General features: G+C 39.3%; 1 protein-coding gene across 3 annotated transcripts in view; it reads right to left on the bottom strand.

Moving 5' to 3' along the window:
• The window catches only part of lhx5 (LIM homeobox 5), a 90,683-nt gene that overhangs the window by 32,594 nt on the left and 36,660 nt on the right, over positions 1-21,429 (bottom strand). Inside the window, exons 1-2 of one of the 3 annotated variants that reach the window (XM_088070899.1) lie at positions 16,637-17,126; positions 1,886-1,945 (exon numbers count right to left, since the gene is read on the bottom strand). The exons of 1 other annotated variant lie outside the window; for it this stretch is intronic. The gene's annotated coding sequence lies outside the window, so the exon portion shown is untranslated. Of the gene's footprint in view, positions 1-1,885; positions 1,946-16,636; positions 17,127-21,429 lie in introns of those variants that run through there. One more of the 3 variants, XM_088070898.1, reaches the window with a different exon arrangement.

The raw sequence follows: 21,429 nt of genomic DNA on the forward strand, positions 1-21,429 counted from the left end.
TTTTCTCTTCATGGCTTCATTTTCAGCGCACAGGGCACAGCAACAACCACTAATGACCGCGCTGCTGCACCGGGGAGGAAGGGTTTTTTGTTTACTTTCATAAATATTTTTCTGAAATTCAATTACTGCAAACATTAACCTTTATTTCTGTCATCCTCAGAGCGCAGATTGTGTAGGAGCTCGTACTGCAGGGACAAAGAGGGTTCAGGGTTTTGTGGACGTTGCTCTCAGTGTTTATATTACTCCTTTTTACTCCATGTGCATTTCACACTAAAAAAGACAGAGAGAGAGAGAGCGACGTGGAGCTGCAGAGGTATTTCATGAAGGCCTCTCGGCAGGGAAAGTGGGTCGATGCTCAGATGTTGGTCCTTGGGAATTATGTTTTTGTGATGGTCTGTAAGCGCCCGGTAAACTGTTGGGGGGAGTGAGACTAACAAAGCATCTATCCTCCAGAATGGATACATAAATACAATGTTTTTTAAGCGATTTATAAAATGGTTAATCAAAATTATTCTTGTATTTTTTTTAATCTTTTCCAAGCCCTCTGCCGTAACTTTTATCCAGCTCGAAGGCTTTCTGATCTTTATTTTCATGCGGCGAATAAAAGAGGCGCTCCAACCCGTGTGAAGGCTTCTCTTAATGTTTTGTGGAGAGGCGAAAGAGGCAGGATTTTAGCGACGGGCTCTGAATGTGTCGAAAGTCGATAAATGAATTCCAGGGTATAGGTATTTGAGCTTTACCCTAAGATGTTCTAAATTTGAAAGAGTTACTTATGTTTATTCTGAGGAATGTTTTAATGCGGTTTTGCTGGAATGACTCTTAGGTTTATCAAAAAAAATGACATAAACGTGTTTCACCTTCCGTTAAGTGAATGAATCAAATGAATACGTCCAAAATTTTATAAGCAAAATGTCTATAAGGTTTTTCTTTTAAGCTCTAGTCTTGTCAATGTCAAATTGACTGACATCACGGCGTTTAGACACTTTCAGTATTTAAAGTATTTAAATCATTGAAATCTGAGCAAATTGGTTTGCTTTCTTTTGAAAACACAAAAAAAAGGCAATGAGCAATTTGGCAAGAACTATTCCGCAAACTGCAGGAAATTAGTATATTTGGACAATTATTTTTTAAAAAGGAAGTGAAAAATGTCCAAAAAACTATGTTAATAATTATATAATTAAATATTTAAAATTATTTTACATAATTCTTATTATTTTTGGGTCGTTTCCTTTTTACTTTATTTTTCTTTGGTGTTATTTCAATTTTCAGGTAATTTTCTTGTACTTAAATTTAAAAAAAATTACAAATTTGGGGGTAATTTCTTCTTCAGTTGCTCATTGCCTTTCACCTGTGTTTTTTTTTAAACATCAAGTCAGTATGCACAGGTCTCAAATGGTAAACTGTATCTTATGTTTTAAGGGAACTGTGTGGATTTGGTGAGGAACGCAGACTTTAACCAGCTGAAACTTCTCCCAGTTAAAATTCATCAGTATTCATTGTTCAGGAGGTTTTAATCAGGAGCCAAATTATCAGAGAGGCCCGGTTTTGGGCCAGTTTTGGGCTTTCTCAGATGAATGACGACCATCATGAAAGAAACGTGGCGATATCTTTGGTCGTGGCTCTAAAACAACAGTCCTACGTCGTACAGTGAGAGAGGTTCAAGGATGATCGTTGTCACGGTTGTTACAACCTACGTCCACTAACCGACCAACAGAAATGTAGCATGAAATGATGAGCTGGTCAGCGTGACACTTAATAAACACTAGAAGATGTTAACAAATACTTTGAGCTCTCGTAGCAAAATTTCATGCAAAGTTGGCTACTAAATGCACTCATAAATCATAGCCAAAATAATAATAATAATAATAATAATAAAATAGGATACCTTATTGTGTTTTCTTCTCTTTTGTCCATTCCAATGGATGAAGAATCTTTATGCGAAAATCTAAAAAGTGAAAAAGACAATTAATGGTCTTAATTTTGGATGGAAAATGTGCGATTATTTATTTTTCTTTAGAATTAAGTAATGCTTTAAAACACATTATATTCATTTTTGTCATTGTGTCTCAAATATGATTAATTACTCCTTAAAAATATTATGTGGAAAACCTCCAGAGATTAATATTCTGTAATCGATAAGATACAATAAAAGCTTATTGTGTCATTATAAAATCAAATATGAGCAGTTTCCCTGTTTAAAATATATTTCTCCTATTCTTTTTACAGTTTCAATGATTGATTGATTTGTTTTTAATCCAGAATAAAAGCTGTATGTCTTTTCTATGTTTTTTTTGACATGCAATATAACATCTGATGTTTACTTTAAAAGCTGTTTAAACACAAATTATGTATTTTAACTATATGAATAGTTAAAATGGCAACACTAGCAATGATTGGCTTACAGACGTCCGATCAGTTAAGTCTGTGCATTTGGGTGGAGCTGACTGACAGTTATTATAGATATAGATATCCTAGAAATCTTATGTCCAACTCTTCTCTGTTATCTCTTTGTATTGTGACTCTCAAAAATGAAACTTTGCTGTTTTGTAGTCTTCCTTTCACTTTCAGCTTTTCTCTTTTTGTAATAAAATTAAAATCAACATATAAAAAAAAAGAATAAGTTGTGTTTGCTTTTTGCCCGACAGGAATCCGCACTGGTATGAATAACCGCGTTGTGATTGGACGGACGGGCCGAGCGGGAGGCCATCATCAAGGAAAACAAACATGGCAGGAATCTCAACTCACAAATATAACCTTCTCCAAATACCCAGAATAAAGGACTAATGCAAACAGCCGCACTCACCTCTCACCCTGTGAGCGCAAACACACACACACGGACAAACACACACACACACGCTGGACTGTGAATAGATAATTGGAGCATTGTTCCAGGTGAGCCGCAGTCACAAGTCGCGGTGCATGACTCTTCTTCTTGAATTTCCTCCCCGCAGTCAACCGCTGGGTAAAGTGGTGTGACTCGATGTGGCACGCTGTAAAAAAGACAGGTGGATGGGATCTGGGTAGTTGTGGAGAGTAAAAGCATGACTGCACGGCTCACACTGCGTGGAGTTCAGCCCCTGTCATTGAGATATAATGAGGGAGATCACCTTTCACTGTGGGCCATCCTAATGAGGTAATGAATGGGGGTGTGCATGGCACCTTTGCCCTCACCTACTCTATTAATCAGAGTAGGGTCACACACAGCCGCCAGGACCCGGCCTCCCCCATCTGGCAGCACTAATGGACCAAGCGATGGATTGAAGGTGCTTTTAGTTAAAGAGCTCTGGTTAGTAACCAGGAGAGGAGAGAGGGATGGCATGGTTTCCTGGGAAGAAAAACCAGAGGAAATACAGGGGCGGAGGCAGCTGACTGCGAGAATATTTCACACCTTCGAGGCAGAGGGAGTGAGAAGTGTGCGCGGCGTCGACCTTCGACCTCATCTCAGCCACCTCGAGGGAGGATCAGGAGGGTCAGCCGGCTATCTGGAACGCCCATGGCGGGAACAGAGACTGACAGACATGTACTATATGAACCACAATGAAGGGCGGCATCACTGTGTTACAGCTTTTTTTTAAAAATGCTGGTCTGCGGTCAGACGAGCAGATCTGTACAAGGCGGCTAAAAAATGAAGCCAACACAAAAATGCCAAAAACTGCAGTTCCTCTAGATGGACACTTGGGGCCGGCTCCAAAACAGAGTAAATCCTCATAGACCTCCATGTTAAAATGCTCAACATGGTACAAAAAACTGTTTAGCGTGGCGTCACGATAGCTACGTCAACCGTTCATACAGTCTATGAGCTGTAGTTGGGAATGCAGCCAGAGGGACAGACAAAAACAAGAGAAATATTAGAGAAAATTAAAGGAGAATTATTGGAGAAAATAAAAGAAATACTAGAAAAATTTGAAGAAAAATGAGAGAAATATTGGAGACAATAAGAGAAATATTACAAAAAAGTAGAGGAAAAATCAGAGAAATATTAGGTAAAAATAGTGGAAAAATAAGAGAAGTATTTGGAAAAAAATAGGAAAAAATAGAGATATTGGGGGAAAATAAGAAAAATATTACAGGGGAAAAAAGAAGAAAAATAAGAGAAATATTAAGGAAAATAGAAGAAAAATGAAATATTAATGAAAAGTGTGGGAAAAAGAGGAGAAACTTTAAAGAAAATGAAAGGAAAAATAACAGAAGTCAAAAAAATAAGGAAAGCAGAGATTCACAAATAAATAAAAAGGATCATCTACAGAATCTACGGATGAAAGAGTATAACACGAGCTGTAAGAATATAACGCAAATGCAAGAAACGCCTTATGTCCAAATCATTATCGTTAAGGCTGGAACGTTAGTTTAAATGAAGAAATTTGAGCAAATTTTAGTTTTTAATCAAACAACATTTCAGCTTTTACATCACCAAACTCTGTCTATCATTAATTATGTCTGACACCTGATTCATCTCATTCATTAACAGTGTTACTGACTACTAACACTATGAATTAAATGGTAAATTTTTTATTATCAAGAAGCAAAAATAAATACTTTGCATTGTTGACTCATGCATGATAAGTATTAAAGCTAAAGTAAACTCAACCAGAGAGTTACAGAAAGTGAAGTTCATGTCAATATAACTTGTGTTTATATTAATTCTACAATTTAATTTTACTGTCGGCATGTTGATGAAGACCTTCTTTACTAAAAACATCATTTCAGGACTGGACAAACAAAGCGTAAAAAGTGATTCTCCAAAAACCACCCCACTTTTCCGGAAATGATAAATACCTTATCAAAGTTAAGTTTATTTTCAAACTTTCAGACTCAACAAAAAACAAATCTGTCACAAACAAAAAAACATATTTATCAGCCATTCAGAGGTTGTTCCCTGCAACTGAATGTCAAAAATGTCCAATGCTGTGGCTTTTCAACGAAAGAATTCAGTTACTTTTCCATTAGTGCAGATATTTAAATTATTTAGAAACATGTTTGCGATGCTCTCCTTTAAGGCTCGCTGGGCCACGAGCCAGCGGGATTAATGTTGTTTCCACGGACAAAATGCTGATTACATAAGTCCTGCTACAAGATGTACACAAACACGATAGAAATTATTTTATGATCCCAATCAAATCAGATGCTTTTGGCCTTTCTCACTGCATATATATATATATATATATATATATAGAGAGAGAGAGAGAGTGTGCATCCTGGATCGTCAGCTGTGTGCAGACGAAGAGGGTGATTTGGACTGGACTCAGCAGCTCGACAAAGTGGGAACGCTGGGCAGAAAAAAGGGATGGAGATGGAGGAGGAGGAGGAGGAGGAGGAGGAGGGGGTAATCTCAGCTATGTATGTGCTCTCAGCATCCCGTCCTCCCCTGGCTAACTGCACCGGGCGGCCACTTGAATTAGCAGCAGAGGATTATGGGCAGAGAGCCTCATTAATCTGGGCAACAAACAGCGGCCAGTGTGAATATTTGCACCCAGAAATTGAAAAGATTAAGTCCTATTTGACAATGACTGGCAGGCTCTGCACTGCAAGAGGCTACTGTTAAATATTCATATCCTGGACTCCTTCTCTGCCTCTGTCTGCCTCCTCTGTGTGTGTGTGTGTGTGTGTGTGTGTGTGTGTGTGTGTGTGTGAGTGTGTGTGTGTGTGCGTGTGTGTGCGTGTGTGTCGTTTGTTGCTAAATGGAAGTAATGCGTAAAGACAATAAGTGAAGTTCTGGGATTTTCTGTCGTTCATTATGAGCAGTCAAGCCTACAAATTAAATATGTTTTATAAGCAAATTGGAAAAAAAAACCCAAGAAAATAGAGCTGAATCTATTAGTTTAATAAGAGAAATTAACATATTTCCATGTTAAATTACAGTAAACTTGGAAACAAACTGTTGATGTTCTTGACTCCAAAATGCATAAAAATCCTACAGTGTTTTACAATATTTTGGAAGAATGGTTTACTCCTGTTAGAGTTTGGCTGCATCCAAACCAATAAGTTCATGTTTTTAACCAGAAGACGAAAAATGCTTAAAATTGTATTTTATTTTTAATTGGTTTTAACTTAAAATGTATCCAGCAAACAAACTGTTGATGTTCTTGGCTCCAAAATACATTAAAATCTGCAGTATTTCACAATATTTTGGAAGAATGGTTTACTCCTGTTAGAATTTGGCTGCATCCAAACCAATAAGTTCATATTTTTGGCCAGAAGAAGCAAAACGCTTGAAAAAATGTTTGAATTTTTAAATTTATTTTCACTTAAAATGTATCTATCAAACAGACTATTGATGTTTTTGGCTCCAAAATGCATTAAAAGTGACAGTATTTTAAAATATTTTGGAACAACTTGGCTGTGTCCAAACCAATATTCTCATATTTTTGACCAGAGACGTGCTAAAAATTACATTTTTTAAATCATTGTAACTTGAAATGTATATAACAAACAAAGTGTTGATGTTCTTGGCTCCAAAATGCATAAAAATCTACAGTATTTCAAAATATTTTGGAAGAACGGTGTACTCTGTTAGAATTTGTCTGTATCCAACCAGAAGAAGCCAAATGCTATTAAAAATGTTTGAATTTTTAATTTATTTTAACTTAAAATGTATCTATCAGGGCGCCTGGTGGCTCAGTGGATAGAGCGGGCGCCCCCTGTGTAGAGGCTGTGTCCTTGCTGCAGTGGCCGTGGGTTCGATTCCAGCCTCGGCCCTTTGCTACGTGCCACCCTCTCTCTCTCCCCCTTTCAGACTTGTGCTGTCTTATGATTTAAAAGGCAAAACGCCCCAAAAATTATCAATAAAAATAATAATGTATCCATCAAACAAATGCTGATGTTGATGTTGAACTATTGTTGTTCTTGGCTCCAAAATGCATTAAAATCTGCAGTATTTCACAGTATTTTGGAGGAATGGTGTACCCATTAGAATTTGGCTGTATCCAAACAAATAATTTCATATTTTTGGCCAGAAGAAGAAAAATGCTAAAAACTGAGCTGCACTTGTCATTTGCGGATGTACTTGCAGGGACACACATTAATGAGCAGAGAGGGAGCGGGGGTCTGCTGTGACATCCCATCGCTCTGCCTGCCTTGTCAGCCTGGCAGGAGATTCCCTCCTGCAAACGCTCAGCAAATACACCTGCTATTCATTTCCTACAAGGCAGAGAAGCTCGCCAGACCTGACAAAGCTATTTACCCACCTCCAGCCCAGCCTGTGCAGACGCTATCGCTAATGTTTTCCCTTCTGCAGGAGATCAATATGTTTGGAAGCAGACAAACAACCCGCGCTCTGCCAGGCGGGCTCTTCCCGTTTAGCGGGCCACCACTGGGGGCCCTGACAGCAGATGTACACAACCGAATCAACAAGCGGCGCTCCTCCAGAGTCAACACTGGACACAATCAACAGCGCAGGATATATACAGTGCTAAGAATTAACACCGCGGCCCATATGTGCCATACCAAGGATCAACACTCGTCCTCGCTCCCGAGCCAAGTCCTGGCTGCTTCCAGAAAACAAACCGCAGAAGGAATATTGATTTAGGCACACGAGCGAGGAGAATAGTCGCTGAAATTTAAAGCTGCTGGAATAAACATAAAGCTAGATTGCGATGGCGAGCTGGAGGGGCCGCGCAGTGTGGCGTCCTGGAGGACGCTCCAGACAGACGAGGAGAGGAATGACTCAGAGCAGCAGACGACTTTCAGCAGATAAAAACAGAGATGTAAGCTCCAGTAAACAACAGCAACCAAAGCAGACAGAACAAACAGCCAGAGCCAGACTGAACCAACACGCAGGTCCCTGATCTCCTCCTCTGGATAAGCCCTCCTGCTCTCTGTGGCCTCCACTGCGCTCCCCACCTCCTCCTTTCCTTTCCTCTCTCCTGACTTCCTCTTCTCTCCTTGTTCCCTCTCCTATGCAGCGTAGGATTTACAGAACGTGTTTTTTAGGTTGCAAATTTTAAAATGTATCTTGTGGAGCTGCAAACTGCCCGAGTAAAGTATAAAGCAAGAAATAATCTTCTACCGGGCAACATACAGAAGTATCATTTCAGGGGAACGTTTAAAAAACACGTACAGCTCGAACCACAATGAAAACTTTTTGTATTTTAATCTGTGGAGTGAAACTTTGAAATAGTTTGAACGGGGAACAGCAGAAAATGTTTGAACTTTATACACTTTTACTAAGTATATGGATGACGAAGGGCTTTTTCGGGCACCGGGTGTTATGGATCAGTTTCTTTATATATGTAGATAACTTTCATATTCACATGTATAAATTCATATAGGAAGTTAACGTATGTGTTAATAAATTTTGTTGATTTGTGAAAATGGGAGATGGGGTGGGATTATATAAATTACACATATTACATACTTTCATTTCCTCTCTCCTCCTTTTGTCTCCTCTCCTCTACTTTTGTTTCTCCTTGTTTCCTTGTCTCCTGTTTCATCTCTCCTATCTTGTCCTCTTGCTTCCTCTCCTCTCATGTCCTCTCTAGCCCTTTCCTCTCATCTCTTCTCATTTCCTCTCCTCTTTGACTCCTTTTTTCTCTTCTCTTATATCACTTTGAATCCTCTCTCCCTTCTTTCTTCTCCTCCAGTTTCATTTCTTTTCCTTGTTTCCTCTTCTCTCATCTACCTTTTCTTCCACTCTTCTTCTTTCCTCTTTACTCCTTTCCTTTCCTCTTATGCTTTTTCCTCTTGTTTCCTCTTCTTTTGTCTCGTTTCCTCTCCTCCTGCCTTTTCTCTCATTTCTTTTTCTTTCATTTCTCAGTCTCATCTCCTGTTCTCCTCTCTTACCGTTTCCTTTCCTCTTGTCTAAACTCCTCTCCTCTATTCTCATTTCCTCTTTCCTTCTCTCCTGTTTCCTCTCGTCTCATTTCCTTTCCTTTCCTTGTTTTGTCTCCTCTTGCAGTATATATCCAAATCTCATTCCCTGTTGCCTAATCTCTCTTATTTCCCCTGGCTCTTCTCCTCTCTCCTCCTCTCATTTCCACTCCTCTTGTTTCCTCCTCTCATGCTTCCTATCCTCTCCTCCTCCTATCTTCCTCCTTCTCTCATTTCCTTTCCTTTTTCCTCTCCTCTCACAGCTCGTCTCTCATTTCCTTTTGTCTAATCTCGTCTCCTCTTATTTCCTCCTGGCTCTTCATTCTCACTCCTCTCGTTTCCTCTCATTTCACGATTCAACATTTGATTATTTATCGAAATTTCCACTTTTCTGGGGGTGTTAAAATTTTCAAAACAACGCAGAAAATGAAACACACTTGAAATAAATCATCACGAGAATGTGTTAATACACCGACAGGAATCACGCTGCTGTTTGATTGTCCTTCCTTTCCTTGATTGTGCTTTACATGCAGGTGAATCTGAGGTAAGAGGGGACGTGAGGAGGAGCGGGCAACTCGTGTGTGTGTGTGTGTGTGTGTGTGTGTGTGTGTGTGTGTGTGTGTGTGTGTGCTGCAGCTCCACAGTGACGCAGAGAAAGAAACGACAGAGTCAATGTATGTGCATTTGAATGTTCCTTTTGACGTGAAGCAGCTGTGTGCAAATGTGTGTGTGCACATGCTGAAGGTGGTCAGGGGGCTGATTTCTGGTTTTACATGCGTGCGTATGCGTGTGTGTGCGTGTGTGTGTGTGTGTGTGGGAGAGCGGCAGGGTGAGTGTGTTAAATTGTTCTGTGTTGTGGAGATAACACCGGATCCCTATCAGCTGCATCAGGGGGCTTAAGGCCCCGATGGGCGTGAGGGGAGAATGAATTTTCCTCACTACTCTGCATATTACAGGATTACACTGCACCTTTAGATATGCTCGGGCTGAGCCTATCTCTGCCTTATGGCTATACGCATGTAGATTATTGAAATAGACTGTCACACAGTGAATGAATTGAAGCAACACCACGGGGACTGCACCGGGTCCTGAAATGAAATACGCCGAAGTGAGATAACCGTGATAGGATTTTTGGTTTTGACATTGTTCGGACAGAATAGTGTCTTATAATCCCGGCATGGAACCACAAATGTGTCTGCGCCGCTTTTTCTTTATTTGTGAAAAGAAAAAGAAACATTTCTCCTATAAATATGTTGATGTGAACATTAAGCTCAGCTGCAGCCAGGGCAGATGCAAAAAAACCCAAAAAACAGGGGCTCTTCATTTTCAGGGCCCCCCCAGGAGGACTGGGTATCGGTACTCAACACTTTTAACCCTTTAACACCTGGAGCAACATTTGTTTTCTTGTTGCTTGCTGCATTAAGACGCTTTTCACAAACATTTAAACATCTAAAACTGGAGAATATTTGTTTGATATCTTTAAAAAAACAAGGAAAAAAACATAATGAACAGCTTAGCAAGAAGTGCCCCCCCACCCCTCTTAAGTGACGTTGCCCGTCCACATCATGCATTTGCAGCAGGTGCAACTGCAAGATGTGGTCTGGCCACATTTTTAGCTGACGACATCCAGCGGCATATTTTTTTTAAATTTAATTTAATTAAAAAATTTTTTCATTATTTTTAGGTAATTTTCTTTTCTTTTCTTTTTTTTTTTTTTACTAATTTCTTGCTAATTTTTGGGCCATGTTTTGTTAAGTTGCTTGTTGCCTTTTCCTCATTTTTGGAAAGAAATCAAACCAACTTGCTCTGGTTTCAAAGGGGTGAAGGGTTGCTGTCTTGAGACGCCTTCACAAAGTATTTTTGGGGATTTTCAGCACCTTTTAAGGTAATTTCCTTGTTTTGTTTAATTTTTATTATTTTATTTTATTAATTTTGATTTTACTTATTTATTATTTTTGTAATTTTCAGGTAATTTTCTTTTAACTTTTTGACTCATTTTTTGCTATATTTTTGGGCCATGTTTTGTTAAGGTGCTTGTTGCTTCTTCCCCATGTTTGTGAGAGAAATCAGACCAATCTGCTCTGGTTTCAAAGGTTGAAGGTACTGGTGTCGGTACTGGTGTACGCAGCCCTCCCTCCTCGGTGACACACACCCCTGCGTGGAGCTCACACCAGGTGCAACACACTCTTTCATCCATCACACACTCGCCCACCGGTGCCACATGCAGAGGATGTGTAGGTTGAACAGACTGGCCTCTGGGTTCGACGGCGGACAAGGAGCGGGGGAACACAGAGAGCAAGGAGGGGCCATCTTCTTCTCCCCTTCAACGCCTCCTTCGCTCAGCTCCGTCTCCCCTCCCTCCCTCCTCCTCCCCCTCCTCCTCCTTGCAGCCTCTGGCTAATTACTCCTTTTTTCAAATGCAAAGCAGCGGCAGAAAGTGAGATGATTTCTCGGCGGCCGCTTTAGGGAAGAAGCGAGGAGAGAGGGGAGAGAAAGAAAGCCAGGGCGAGAAAAGAGGAGCGAGAAGAGACGAGGGGAGGCTGAATGGAAAGAAAGAGGTGACTTTCTTTCCTCGGCTGGCAGGGACCTTTGAAGTTGGGCACGATGGAGAGGGGCGGGGGTCTTTCTGCGCGGGGGGACGGAGGTAGGAAAAAAAGCGAGGGAAGATCGTGTTAACGAGATGGCCTCTAAAGACGAATTAAATGGTGGGAGAAAAGAAACACGATCAGGCCTGGCCCTACTTATAGACTCCTCACAGACTCGCTCCTTTCAGCGCCGCGGAGGTGTTCCAAAGCCTGAATTCCTGAGCTCAGCTCTTTAAAAGGCTTGGAGTGTGGGGTGTGTGAGTGAGGGGCTGCGTCGGGGGCAACGGGGTGTGTGTACGGGTGCAAATGTGTGCGCGGGAGGGTCACCCGTCCTTTAGTCACACATCCCGGCCCCTCAATGGGGAGGTCAGGGACTTACACACCGATGGAGGGTCAGAAGTGGCAGGGATTACACGTCTGCTCTAAGCCCCCTAGATCCTAGTGTTTTCACTCCCTCTCGCTGTTTGTTGTTTTGTGGCGGAGCAGACGAAGCAAAGAAAAGGAGACGGTCGGGGGAATTAGTGTAAAGCTCGGGAGATGAATGGGCATCTTATTCGCACCTCTTGTTGGCTGTTTTTCAGTGGCCCCCCAAAACAGCCCTCCCATTCCTTGTCGCGGTGAAAGCACGTTAGGGTTGCCTTTGTGCGGACAAAAGGAGACTCCCCTCCTGGCTTTCATGCTCCTGGTGGAGCAACAAGAGGATTTGGCCCGCCGTGCAGCGCCCAGAGCTGCTCCGGCTTTGATTGGACATCGGCAGGAGAGAGCTCTGCCTCTCTTTCTTGATTAATCAAGTGATTCCAGTGCTCTCAATAACACCTTTTTTTTCTGTGTCTCAATAATCCCATCCTCCTCCCGCCCCCTAAACACCCCACGACGACGACGACAACCCACGTCTGTCTTTTCCCTCCGTTTTCATCTGATTTTTTGTGACTTTGTTTTTAATTCAACGATAATTTTACTGGAGTTTTTCAATTATAAAAGATATTACATACATAATGAATCAGTGGGCCCCAACTGTTCAAGCCACAGGTTTTAGATTTCTCTTTAGTCGTTAGTTTGCACATAAGAGAAAAGACCACATATTCAACTTTGTTTGACAAAATGTAAATAACAGGTGGGCTTAAAGCTCAATGAAATAAAAATACTGCAGGAGTAAAGTGCAATAAGTTAAAAACTGGGGTTGCTAAGATTTGAGGACACTGGGACCCTAGCCCTGAGCTCTGTAGGGAAGAAAATAAATCACCAAAAATCTTTCACCAAAATGCCTTCCAAACCTGCGGACCTGGGTGATTTGGTGATTTTTTTTCTTTAAAAAATGTTGGTGATTTCTTTTTCTTTAAAACTTTGGATAATTTTTGAAAACTTTTGGAGATTTTTTTTCCTTTCCTTTACTTCTATTTTTTTGTTTTGTTGCATTTTTTGAGTTTTTATTTTTTTATTATTTTTTTAAAAAACTTTTTTGGTGATTTTCTTTTTTAAATTTTGGATATTTATTTTCTTTTAAATTTTTTGATGATTTGATTTTTAATGAAAACATGTATTCCAAACCCCACGCCCACCAAATTAAAAATCTCCAAAATGACACCATTAATCACAGCCAGAAACTTTAAGAACAGAAATTATGCTTGAATTTTCATATTTCTGATGGTCCTTGAACACACAAGCATACGTTCATGTGACGTCAGTGCCGTTTTTCAAAACAACTTGGCACATCGGGGCTTCAGGACACTTGGTGGTTTTATTATGTATGTTTCTAACATTTAAATCCTGATCACTGTTTGTCAGTTGTTTGGGAGATGAGTGCATTGACTTTTCTCTGTGAAACGCCGGCAGTGTTTTACGGACAATAAAACTTCACCTGACTTTCGAAGATAATGACTAAATGTTCATTTTTGGTGAAACTATCCCTAATATATTTTTGCTTTATGTCCAATTGTTAAATTTACAAAAAAAAATAAATATAAAAATAAAAAATAAATAAAATTTAAATATTTACTTATTTTTTTGAAGTGAAATTACCTGAAGTGTTAGAAACTTCAGTAAATCTGTTTAATTTGACTTGATGTCAAAGAGGATTTTGGGATTATCCCTTTAAAGTTGTGTATTTTTTTGAGTAACACCGTATATGTTCATAAAATCAAACTGTATTAAACTGCGTTTGCTGAATTTTCATGTGACTTTGTGCTCTGATGTGTGGGTGTTTTTTATTTCTCTCTGCTCATCACCCCTGACACATGAAAACATTAGTGGGACTAATTTAGATTATTTATTTTATTTTTTTCACAAGAGCTGACCAAGAGTTGACCCAATGTGTCATTCACAACACAAGTGTCTGATTTTAGATTACATTATAAATAGGCCAGTAAACAGAGATCCAGATTTAGAGCTTTGAGTGTTTGAGATACAAACTCAGCTCATGCATTATTCTGCGGTTGTGTATGATTTATACGCGCTGAAATGTAGACACACTCCATCGCATTCTTCTGTCATTATTTGCGATGCTGCATCAGATTATCGAGCGCGTCAAGTTAATTTCAATTAAATTCATTTTAGTGCAGTTCAATTCGATTGTGAAGGCTAACGCGCCGTCAGCTGTCGCAAACTATCCGTGTGAGTAGTGTAAAGGATAAAACAGGGAGGGCTGAGCACTCGAAGTTGCAAATTATTTTTTATCATCATTAAGTGGTCATTGTGCTTGATCCACTTGAAGCTCGGGCTCTGCAGGGAATATTTGAGAATGTATATAAGGAATATGTTTAATGTATTGTGCTTAACGTAGTGTGATGATGATGTGACAAACTATTTTTAGACTGCTGGAGCACGGAGGAGGAGGAGGAGGAGGAGGAGGAGGAGGAGGAGGAGGAGGATTCAGTGTTTCAGTTCATTTTAAATGTGTCCAAATTTCCTGATGCAGTATTTGCTAATATCAACAAATGAAGGAAACACACTCTGGCCCAAACTGTTTCCTAGCAACACAGTTTCAGTGACGCTGCTGATTACCTCTCTGTGGGCCACTGAGCCGCTGGAGGTTGAGTGCCTTGCTAAAGGGAAATAAAACTGCATTAAAGGGGCTGATCGCGCTCAGCTACTTTCAACTGATGAAATAGTGTCCATGAATAATGCCGACACACTTTCTGAGTGATGGGGACGCCAATCAGAGGTTTTCCTGGCTCAAAATGAGGCGGCGTCCTGCCGTCAAGGAAACACTTTTTACGAGCAACATATTTTAAGAGTTTTAATCAGCGCGTTTACATGCACAGTCAGTCGAGCTACAGTTACATCTCGAGCACCACGGGAGAATCGATTTATTGATGGAAGTATGTCCGCTGCACCACAGCAGGTGGAGATCTGCCCTCTTTCAGCTAGTTGCTATAAATCTATGTTATTCATACGGTCTATGATACAGACCGAATCAAAATCAGAAGAAAATATTCAAATATAGGGAACACCGTAACTGATATTGATTTTTTCGATGGCTAAAGTTTGTTTTGCTGCAGTCTCGTCCACAGCAGGTTAGCGCTTAGCTTCTGTGCCGATGTTGTGGGACTGTACTTTATTTATCAGAGGAGGGAGGTGGCTGGGCTGTGACTTTTTTATTTAAATAAATGTAAATATAACACTACCATTTCAAGTTGTATGTCCATTATTTAAGCCAAAATTAAAAACACAAGTCCTTCCTCGGTGCTTACATTTTTTTTAAAAAATGGCTGACCTGTTTTGCAGCACCCGTTCCCCCCTCATAAGTAACAAACAGTCCCTAACCTCAACCATCGAGGGAGGTCGGTGTGGCGACAGAATAGCTCGTCTAATCACGTTATCTCGGTGCGTTTTCGAAAAAATCTGATTGAGTCTGACTTCATTTTGACTAACATGTTTACATGTATCTTAAAAGTCCAGTTTTAGTCGGACTAACACAATAATTTGACTTTTTCTAACACCATGGAAACGTACTGAATGATTTTATGATTGAAAAAAAAAGACTTAATAGTGGCCAAGTTGTTACATAGATCGTCAGTTGTTTCTATGATGTGAATTTTGGATATAATGTGAATTTTCTGGTCGTGGTCCCAGTCACATTTGTTACTTAAGCGTGTATCTGTGCTAATTTTCAGGCATTTTTTAAAACTATTTTCTGGGTAACTGCCTTCTCCCCATGTTTTTGAAAGAAATCAAACCAATTTGCACAGGTTTCAAAGGGTTAAGAGTCTGTAGCAAGCTAAATCTTGAAGTGAGAGTGATGATTCTGGTATGATATGAAATAGAAAAAATGGTTCGACAGATTATCAGCCTCGCCGATTATCAGAGCCGATATTTGACATTTGGCGAATATCTGTATCAGCGTTTTATTTTAATGATCGCCTATAAAATTAATTCATTAAAAAGTTCAAAGAAAGTCAGCATGTGAGGAACATTTACTATGCAAAACCTCAGGAAACTATTTTTATTCATTAATTTTTTATTAAAATTTTCATTTGCTAATGACATTTAAACAAAGTTTTGTGTATAGTTTGTTATATTTTGTTATATTCCAAATTCTAAATATTGACTGAAATATTTCCATTTTTATGGTAAATGCATATCGGTTCAAAATTAATGATATTGGTCTCTTAAACTACTAATAACTGTATCAGTTTTGAAAAACCAGTATTGGTCAACCAAGTCTAAAAAAAACGAAGGAATCCAGTGGTACCAATCATGTCTAACTTGTGACGGGGCTACATAACACTCCAAAATTATGCTACATTTTGCCATTTTTTTACAGAGGACACCTCAAAAAAAAGACAAAAATGTGTCTATGTGGGTGTCAGGAAGTTCATTTTTGGGACCCCCTTGCATTTTAATCCAGCCCTGGCGATTTTTCAGAAACAAACTCTCTGTGCCGAGTTTAAGTAATAAAATCTGCTTTTTTTCCTACATGAAACAGTAGATTTAAATGTCCACAAGGAGATAAACCTGCAGATTAGTAACAGCTAACTTAATATTTCCTATTCCTCAGCATACAAATATAATCAGACTCCTTTTACCTTCTGCAGAGAAAACAAACCCGATAAGATGAATCAGATAGGTAGAAGTTACACATTAGTAACACATTGTTCCTCCCATTTGAAAGATAAATACACGCGATAGTGATCTGCAAATTCAACACGACGCCGCCGTCACTCACGCGCAGTTATTCAGCTGTTAATACACAGACACACACACACACACACACACACACACACACACACACAGCTCCTCCGTCTTACCTGAGCTTTCTTTACAGAGTCTAAACTGAACACCTGCTCTGCCAGATATCACTTTTCTTCTCGACTCAACATCCAAATTTCTTTGCCTTATCGGCTTGGCAGCTTTGTATCTGGTGTTTGGGATTTTCACTGAGTAGATGGGTGGCTGTTATAGATGCTACAAAGACAAGAGAGAAAACACAGAGAGCGAGAGAGAGGGGGTGAGAGGTGGTGATAAACAGAGTTGGGTGGGGGTGCCTTGCAACAATAAATCAAGTTCCAGACTAATCTATTTAGCATGCTCTCACCATTATCCTGTCAGTGAAACAGCTAATTAATTAACTGATTCCACAATGAAGAGATTTTGAATGAGCCCATTTAGATAATTACTACAAGGAGCCGATCGGGCCAGTCATTTACAACTGTCACACAGGTTCCAGCGTTGGCAGCTGCCCCTCACTGTGGCCCCGGCCTTCACCGCCACAAACACGCTCCGCACACGACGCCGACGCCAGCGGCGCAGCCGACTCCAAGGTTTAACGCAAGCTTGTTTACCAGCGTAAAATAAAACCCACAATAACACCCTTTCATTCACACAGATAAATATCAGCGGCGGTTTCTTTTTTATTAGAAGCTAGTTTTTAACCCTTGAATGCATGAGGGCGTTTTAATCAAATATTTAACCCCTCGAAACTTGGAACGACGTCAGTTTTCGTATGCGTTTAAAGCTCTGATAGCTGTTCAACTGCTTTTGAAAACATGGCAATGGGCAACTTGGCAAGAGGTGACCCACAAAGTGCAGGAAATTAAGAGGGAGAGATTATTTTTTAAAAAAAGATTAAAAATTATAGTTTAGAATAATAAAAAAAATGGGAAAAATGTCCAGAAAACTATAATTGCTATTAATAATAATAATAATAATAATAATAATAATAATAATAATAATAGAAATGATAATTACAACAATAACAACAACAACAACACTACGACTACTGCTAATAATAATAAGGATAATAACAACAGTCATCATAATCATCATCACTATATAATCTATATTTGTATTATTATTATAAATTAGATATTTTTTTTATTTATCATTATTTTTAAACCCCTTTTCCCCCTTTTTTTTGCTCACTTTTAGGTAATTTTCTTGCAATATTTTACTTAAATCTTTCTGTATTTTTGCAAGAAATCAAGCCAGTTTGTTCAGGTTTCAAAGGGTTAAGCTATAGGACATGTAAATAAAACCACACAAAAGCCAAACAAATCTCACACTAAACAAAACAAAAAAAGGAAAAAGGAAATGCCTACACACTTACGCCATTACAAGTTTACTTAAAGACAATATTTCAATCATGCTTGATCTTTTTTGTATGTTATAGATTACTTTAGCTCTCTCTTCATCTTAATTTAATACAACTTTGAATGAAGTTGATGTAGACTGATGATAGATTTTAATATAAAGTATATAAAGATGAATTTTTGATATAAAGAAATCTCGATATTATGTTTTAATTAAATGAGATATGCTTGTGAACACACCTGCAACCACAGAGCTCGTCAGCCCATTAGTGTGCATTATGTATAAATTAGGGGTCAACAGATCAGCCAAGTATTGAAGCTGATATTTTGCATTTTGTTGATCATCTGTAACAACATATTATTTTAAGGACCACTGATAAAATTAATGAATTAAAAAGTGCAAAGAAAGTGTGAGCATGGGAGGAACTTTTAGTTTGTAAAACCGAGCTATTTTCATTTTTATTTTTTTTTTTATTTTCTTTGTTTTTATTAAACATTTGCTAAAGGCATTTAAGCAAAGTTTTGTGTTGCAGTTTGTTGTATTCCAAATTATAAATATTAACAGAAATATTTTCTTTTTTTTTTTGTAAATGCATATTGGTTCCAAATATCGGTTATCGGTCACATTAACTACTAATAATCAGTATTGGTGTTGGCCCTGAAAAACAAATATCAGTCGACTCTGAGTATAAATGTAAGTGTGGTTTCATCTTTTTAAACATTTTGCCATGGAATAAGTGCGCAGGCGTTACCTTTTTCCACATGTATGCTGTTTTTTGTTAGCCTTGCACCTACATGGTGTGCATTTAACTATCGTCTTTCAACAAAAAACCTTAGACAAGAAGCCACAAGGTTTTTATGAATGCATCCATCTACCAAGGTATATCACTAACAATAATTGTGAGCAGAATGTCTCAGCTCACATGCATGCAAATGAGATCTTAGCGCAAAAACTATACGTGTGCGCAGAATATCTGTCGAGAACAACATTGCAGCCTGAGAGGGGAAAACCACGTTATAAGCATGCGCAGAATCTAAAACACTTCTGTCGCTGCTCCCCTGCTCTCGAGTATCAACAGCTCACCCACGAGTGCTTTTTCTTTTTGATGGGCGAACCCATTTGCCGTACAGTCCTGGGTCACAACAGACCTGTGGTATGCATTGAAATGTTAAAAACTGGCACAAAAGATTGGAGTCCAGTTCATGTCGCCTTCAGGAGAAATGCCATCAGCTTAAAAACGGGTAAAGAATTCAGCTTTTTGGGATTTCTTTGAACTTGTTTTACCAGAAATGTTACAAATTAATAAATCCACATTTGCACATTTAGTCTGCAGCTAACAGGAGTATGCACCGTGCACGTACCAACACGTCTGGGATTAGTGATGAGCAAAGATAATGAGCAAAAACACAAAAGATGCATAATGACATTTCCTCCTGCAAATGATGGCTGTGACAATTATCGGCATCATTGGCTGCAAAGTTAATAAAAGCTGCTGGAATCTTGTTTTAGGTGAATTTCATTTCTTAACGTGCTGGTTGGAACCTCATGTGGATTGCCTCATTTGAAAATGGAATAAATAGAAATGACTCCTTGTTCGACTTAAGTGACTCAGATGTTATCTGACTGGTATTTTCAAAATAAAAGCTGCTGCCAGCCACTCGGGATTGCACAGAAGGGAAAACCCTGCGATCTGTGTGCCTGTTATAACCACTGCCGTATGCTGTTTTATAGCACTAAAAAGGATTTTACAACTCTGGAAAGTGAGCCTGATGACATCTCTTGATCTGTTATTGTGCAGATCACGAGGTCAACAGTAGATTTATGCCGTTAATGTATCAAAAAAGGCTGAATGCGTGCGTGTTTGCGGTGCCAACACAGCGCATTGCCAGATGATGTTTCATTATTTGAGGGCTTCTTTTCAGGCTGTAGCAGCTCTAACCCTTCCAATCACCAGAATAATTGTTGGCATTGTACATTTCTGCTCACATTTAAACATAATTGTGTGTCAATTACTTTTAAACTTTACGTTTCAACAGCACTGTGGTTCATTTGTGATTAGGTGTAGGCACAAAAACCACTATATAGTTGAGAAACAATCATGTTTTGGCTTAAAGGAGAAAATGCAGCAATGTCTTTCAAATTAATACTTTTGGTGGCATTATGCCAACTGGAAACGTAGCAACGTCTTGGTGAAAAATCAACCACCTGTCATGATCTCACCCTGGCTAGAAATCCACTGTTGTCTTTGTGAAAAACAACCATGTTTAGTGTCACTATCCCAGCAGGAAATGCAGTGATGTCTCTAAAACAAAAAAACAAAACACTTTTCGTGGCAGCAAGAGCATGTGGCTCCAAACATCACCTCCGTGGTAATTGAATTAAATATTTATGGAAGCATAATCTAGTGTGCAGACTTTGTTTTTTTTCTTCTTCGTATTATCTCTTATCGAGCACCAATTCTTCGGTTGTGTGGTTGTGCATGTTGTTGTTGAACTTTTTGTACTATCCTGACTAACAACAAAAGAATACTTTGCTCATCTATTTCCACAGAAGTTCATAGGAGAAGGATGAGTAGGACACAATTTGCAGACAAACTCCCACACACTTGCAAAAGAAATTAATTTATGTTGCCCTTTGGATAACTAGACCTTCATCAGGCAAAACTACCGCATTTCACTATCCCTACTGGAAATACAGCTATGCTTTAATTAAGTACAACCAACATTTGTGGCACAATCCAAGCACAGAAATGCTGTCATCACTCAGTAAAAAAAAAAACAATCTCTTTGTGGCACTTTCCTCACTGGAAATGAAGCAAAGTCTTTGTGAAAAAAAAACACTTTTGGTGGCACTATCCTGGCTGGAAACACAGTGATGTTTTGGTAAAAACAAAACAAAAAAAAAAAGCTGCTTTTTGTGGCACTATCTTGGCAGTAAACTCAGCAAAGTCTTTGTGAAAAATCATCTCTTTTAGTGGCACTGTCCCGGCAGGAAAGGTAGCGATGTCTCAGTAAATCACAATAAGAGTGTCCGTTCATACACTATGTCACTTCAGAAACGTTAATATTGTATGTATGAAATGTACTTTTTGTAGCTCTATCCCAGCAGAAAACACAGCGAAGGGTCACTCAAAAACAACCTTGTCTGGTGTCTAAAAAGTCGCTGAAAGACAAATCAAAGATGCACTAAAAACCATCTTTGGTCTGCAGCTAAGCAGGTGTCTTGCGTATGTCACCATCACCTCCACCTCAACCCATTCTCATTCTGAACTTGTCAAAAAGCGCCGCTCCGTCAGTGCTTTCGGCATACAAATGTGACGCCAAAAGTGACCTTGTGTCCAAATGTAACCCGCACGGACGTGTCAGATGATAACGCGGTTGGACAGGACCTAAAAAGCGTCAGCTAATAAAGCTGCTGCTGGTGATCACGTAATATAAGGAGCGGGGGTGTGCTTACAGGGCGGGCAGGTGGGAGGTGGATCGGTCCCACAAACAATCGACTTTGTGCCGGA

The sequence above is a fragment of the Plectropomus leopardus genome, chromosome 20 (genome assembly GCF_026936395.1).
Source record: "Plectropomus leopardus strain MGB_pleo_1.0 chromosome 20, ASM2693639v1, whole genome shotgun sequence".
NCBI lineage: Eukaryota > Metazoa > Chordata > Actinopteri > Perciformes > Serranidae > Plectropomus > Plectropomus leopardus.